Below are 5,998 nucleotides of genomic sequence, written 5' to 3' on the forward strand. Positions count from 1 at the left end.
TTCGAATAGCGTCTCAGTCGCATTCATGACGTCAGGTTTCTATGGCAACCACGATGCGGATTGGTCCCGCCCCAGAGATGCCTCTGGGCGGGTGTCCTATTAATCCCCTAACCTTTCTCTGGAAGCAGGACGGCTTCACTCTTCAGGCCACCACCTGAGAAAGTGCACTAATTAGAGGAACTAGGCTGAGACTCAGGCAATGGGGAGAACTCTGTCCACACCCTCAGATGGGTCCAAACTCCTGAAGGAGGCGCCCTGCTCTCGAACCCGAGCAAGTCGGCCTCTTTTAGAATGTCGTCAGTCACCAAAGTCGCCATAATGACATCAGGTTTCTATGGCAATAGTGGTGCGCAGGCTGTTCCTAAAATCCGAAATGCTTTGCGCAGTCTTCCCGTCTGTCCCCCGGTTTCTCCTTTAAAACAATATGCCTTTACCCTTCTGGGCACCTGAGAAACACGCTAATTAGAGAAAGCATGTGAGGATGCTGGTAATCGGGAGCGCTCTGCCCAGTTGTTGGGACTAAGCACGTGGCTGTTACTAAGATTTCAGCTACTGGGGAGGTGGAAGGAGGATCCCAAAATTCAAAGGCAGCCTCAGCACCTTAGAAAGCTCCTAGCAACTTAGTGAGCCTCTGTCTGAAATTGAAAAATAATGATAACAGCGTCCAAGTGGGTACTCTTCCAAGAACCCCTCTTTGAAAAAGTTGATGGTGCAGATGAAATTCCAGTGTAGGGTCCTGTAGGTGGTAATGGAGCTAGTGTCAAGGTTTTAGGATTCCCGCGTCCTCTTTATCTACACTCTCCTTTCCAGTGAGACTATATGGGAAAATGTTTCCCTAACATCAAATTAGAATATCAAATAAAGCGACAGAAAATGATGAGGAATGAAATGAAATGAGTCAATCCTCTTCCTCTTTCTCAGCAAAGCCCTCCTGTAACACTGAGAAGCCCCAAATCTTGATTCATAATGTAATGGGGGGATGTGTTGCTTCTTTCTGCTACATCCAGGTGGTGGCCTCCAGAGCAGCTGTGCTCTTTGGTTTAAGTAACTTTCATCATTTCTCTGGGAGAGGAGAAATTTCTGCCAAGACAAACGCTGGTTGAAATCTAACTCTATACCATACACTGTGAATAGAATTTCTCTTTGACCATTACAAATATATAAGGAGGGCATGGTGACTCCCTTTAAACAGATGACCATGTTCAGACTGACAAAAACTAAGGAAGGATTCCAGCACCACATCTCAAGTAAGGGTTCCGTATTTTGCTCTGATTTCAATGTTACATGCATTCTCAACAGGGACAATATTGCCCACAAGAGGCTTCAAACTGGTTCTCAGGGATAGAGGGATGGTACATATCATAATGGTTTGTGACACTACAAAGAACTACAGCACACATTTAACATTTCATCCATGATATCAACATTTATATTCTGGGCAGAAAGTGGGTGAGGGGAAAATGTTTAAAAAGCCTCCTTATGGGGAGATAATAAAAGATGAAAAGTTTAATATCCCCAATGACTTCATGTCAATGATGGGCCACAGGGCTTAATGATGGCAGAGAAACAGAGGTTGAATCAGAATAACAGGTGTTTCACCTAGAACAGATGATTAGTTTTTTAGTTGCAGATGGACAAAATACCTTCATTTTCTTCATTTTTTTTTTTTCTATGTGGTGAAACAAATGTCCCACATGTGCTAGGCAAGTGCTGTACCACTGAGCTATAACCTATAACCACAGCCCCCAGATGATTAGTGTTTAAACTAATATAACCAAACTATTGTATTTCCTCTAATCTTAATCTTTAAGTAATTTGCTATTAAATCTACAGTTTAGATTGGGTTATAGGAAGTTGGAAATGTTTATGTAAATTTGGGAAACTGTTTTTAATACCTGCTCAGTAGTCATGCCTAGAATCTCACTAAAGCTCTGTATCATGCAGCTGCCAGGAATCTGGGTGCTCTGATCTCCCTAGAAACTCACATTCTATGCTGTCCCACAAAAATCAGGATGCTGGAACTTGCTTTAAAGGAAATGACACAACCTATATAATAAGAGTGCATAAATCCAAAGTGATATAAATGGCTGAATAAATAAAGGAATAGATTGAGACAAATTATCTCCATCTGATAATTCCACATAACATATGCTACTACCTGCCATCCATGATGTGAAAATTAATTCTGATCCCAATCCCTGAGGGCAGAATTGACTTAGTGACTCACTTGCAAAGATGACAGTAAGCAGATGGAACACAGTCACTGTCCACTGGAGAACCTTGGCAAACATCACCTTAAACAAGTGATGAATATTAGCATCTCCAGTGATTCACATGGCTATCCTTACTCCCAGATATAATATGATGAGGAGGTACTTTAATTCTCTGGTGTTTCCTGTTAAAACCCATGACCTTGGTCTAATTTGGAGAAAATAAAAGGCTAAGCCAGTGCTCCTCAAGGCTGCCAAGGTCATGGAAATAGTCTTGCATTTCTTCTCACCATTAATCTAGGAGTTATCATATGTGTCATCATTACACTCCTAGGTGCACACCCAAGATAAGTGAAAACATATATCTACGTATAAACTGGCTCAGGATTGTATGTAGCATCAACATCATGCACAACAACCAAAAAGTGGAAATAGCCCACGTGTTTCCATCTTGATGACTAGATAAAATGGAGCACTGTATTTTTTTTATCAATTAAAGGAATGAAATACTAATTTGTTATAATAGAGATCAACCATAAAAAAGGTGAAGAAGTCAGATGCAAAAGACCAAACACTGGGTGGTTCCATTTGTATGAAATGTCTGGAATAGGCAAATCCAGAGACACAAACATGACTTTCCCTGGGCTGAGGTTAGGATCAGGGTTTAACTGCTCTGAGCATGTTGCCACGTTTTAGGGAGATGGAAATATCTAAAATTCAGGTGCTCAACTCTATACATGTATTAAAAACCATTAAGCTGTACCTTTAGAATGGTAAATGGGTAATTGTTTTGTTTACAAATTATATTGAAAGAAAGCTGTGAAAAATACAATATTGCCATGAGCTTCTGTTGTATCACAATAACACTCAGACATGAATATGAATAAAACTGTGACTGTATCCTATCACGATGACTCCATGTTCTGTGTAACTCCAAGCAATGACTTCCCCCCCACAACACCCATGCTCCTTTGGGTTGCTCATTCGTGTAAAAGCCAATTTACACCTCATCACTTCCACCTGCAGCACTGGTTTGATAGTGGGTCCACTACAGGGACCAAGGCCTGTCCTTGGTGACAGACTCTCAGGATTGTTACTTTCCTTACTGCTCTGTGGCCTTGGGCAGTCTAAGCAGCACCACCTTTATGAATGTCAGGATAGCCTTACTCATTAGAGGGCTCCAAAGATGCACACCCTTTGTATCAACACCTTCTCTTTCAGAAGTCAATCTGCAGAGTGGAATAAAAGATGTTGATAAGGCTCTTGTTATAAGGATGCCATGCTGAGAATTCCCTTCTGGACCTGAATGTAAGAAGGAAGCCCAGGATGCAAAGTCATGAAGGAAAAAAAAGAAGACTAGGGACATGTTATTGTCACCACATGTGTGCAGTGCACAGGCGCTCTCATTTACTCACACAAGCACACTTCCCGCATAAACAAGCTCCTATAGAAACCAAGCTCTGTTGTCAAATTAGAATTCTCCAAGACAGTTTGCTGGGCTCAAATAGAATACATTCATCTCATCTTGAAAATAATGACATGACCTTTGCCCTGAACTGTGTTCTTTAGCAGTGTGTACTGTGAAAACACCATACACAGAAGGTTGAAAATAGGGGCTGTGAAAACACTCTGAATAACAGTGTCATGACCACTGATTATTTTAAATCCACAGGATGGATTTCTAGAACATAGCAAAAATAAGCGATATTGACAACAAGGATGTAAGATCCTTTCACTATCAGACTTAGTGATACTGGTCTTTAAAATCAGGATCAGGGGCTTGTTACACCAGTGTTGAAGATTAAACACCTGAAAATTGCCAAGGCAAGAGAAGAAAGGAAATTTTATTTAAGATACAGAACAGAGAGAGAGAGGAGAAAGGAGAGATTCCTCCAGAGAAGAGCTGTGGACCCAGAGCTGGTGCCCATAGGAGTGGGGGGTGTCTTAGATTTTTATAGACTCCAGGTTTCCTTTCCTATCATGTCCCCTCCTCCTCCTATCTTGCCTAACCAAAAGGAAGGAAAAGAGCCACCCAGGGGGTACCTCTCCCTATTCTCCATACCTGCGCAAAAGACAGGAAAAGGGTTATCCAGGGGGGTAAATGCTTCTGTTGGAAATTGCAATTCTTCCTCTCAACCAGTTGATGGGGAAGTGCTATCTACCCATTTCCTTTTTCTTTGATAATCAGCTACCAATCCTTTGCCCTGGTCTCATTAGCAATGATTCCCATTGTCTCTTATGTGTGGAGAAATAGGTACTTTCATGCTTCCATGTTAGGAAGATAAATTAGTAACAGCATTTAGAAGTCATTATGTTAATAGAAATGCTTACAAATATATTTACTTAAGTGTGTGTGTGTGTGTGTGTGTGTATATAGTGTTAACAGGGTGTCAGTTACAGTATTATTTGTCATAGAAAAACTGGAACAAGAGCTAAATTTCCAATACTTTGATACTAATAAAATTCTGGGGCATCCGCAGAAATACACAAAGGGGAAAAAATCTGAAATTTTGTTAAAGATTAAAAATGTGATCATAGAAATATATTTTGCTGGAAAAACATCGATATTAATGGGAAAGCTGTGTTACAAAGATCATAACTGATGTGGAAACTTTTATGTTTTTATATGTCTCCAGCTATTTATCCAGAAGTTTCAAAGCATAAAAATAGAAACTTTGATACCCTCACATAGAGCTTTCTCTTCCCAGTAATGATACACTTCACTTTCTGTCTGGAGACCCTCAGTATCCCTGCACTGGCAATGTCCCCTTTATAAACAGACTTCCAGAAAGCTCTGTAGGATGGGATTGGTCAGGGCTCCTCCCTCCTACTTTCCTCCAGTTTTCACGCTGCAGTTCATTATTCTGTCACAAGGTGGAACTAACGCACCTGCATTATCAAATGTCTTTACAAAGAGGCAACTACAAGGAGCAAAAATAACAACCCACTTGAAACCCAGCTATAAGCAGAGTATTCTAAATCTTATTATTTTCTTTTATACTAGGATGGATCTCAGAGGTGCTTAACCACTGAGTCACATCCACAGCCCTTTTTATATTTTATTTTGTGACAGTCTTGCTAAGTGGCTTCTGGCCTCACTAAATTGCTGAAACTGGCTTTGAACACAGGCTTCTCCTGCCTGAGCCTCCCCAGCCACTGGGATTATAGGCATGCACCACCATGCCCAGGGGAATGATTTTAATTCTTAAAAGAAACAAAAATACAAACAAAACTTGAAGGTATAAAAGAATACTATTAAAATGTACCATGAAATGCCAGGTAGCAGCTGTGTCCAGTGTTATGGAGAAGGTATAACTTGAGAGGCAGTGGGAGAAGGTCTGAGAAGAGTGGGCAGGAGTGGGGCAATGAAGGGCAAAAAATCTGTTCTCTGGGAGGGACCCTTCTGCAGTGGAGACACCTCAACCTACACTGAGAGAGAAGAGATAAATCAGCAAATGCCTTATAGATTTGGGGTCAACAGCAAATGAAATTGCTTTGGTGTACATGTGAAATTTCTAAACAGTGAAAGGATCATACTCAACCATTTTGGGAAATAATTTTTAACTCTGTAAAATGTATGCCTTGTTATTAAAAATATATATGGACTTAGCTTCAAAGCCACCTCTTGGCCAGAGTGAAGCAGTTGGGGGTTGGGGGGGGGTAATGCAGGCTGTGAATGTGACTTGACTGGATCATGATGAGTTTATACACACACACACACACACACACACACACACACACACCCCTTTATACCCATTATTTTCCTGGAACATCAGAAAACACGTTTT

Source organism: Marmota flaviventris, chromosome X (assembly GCF_047511675.1).
Source record: "Marmota flaviventris isolate mMarFla1 chromosome X, mMarFla1.hap1, whole genome shotgun sequence".
NCBI classification, from domain to species: domain Eukaryota; kingdom Metazoa; phylum Chordata; class Mammalia; order Rodentia; family Sciuridae; genus Marmota; species Marmota flaviventris.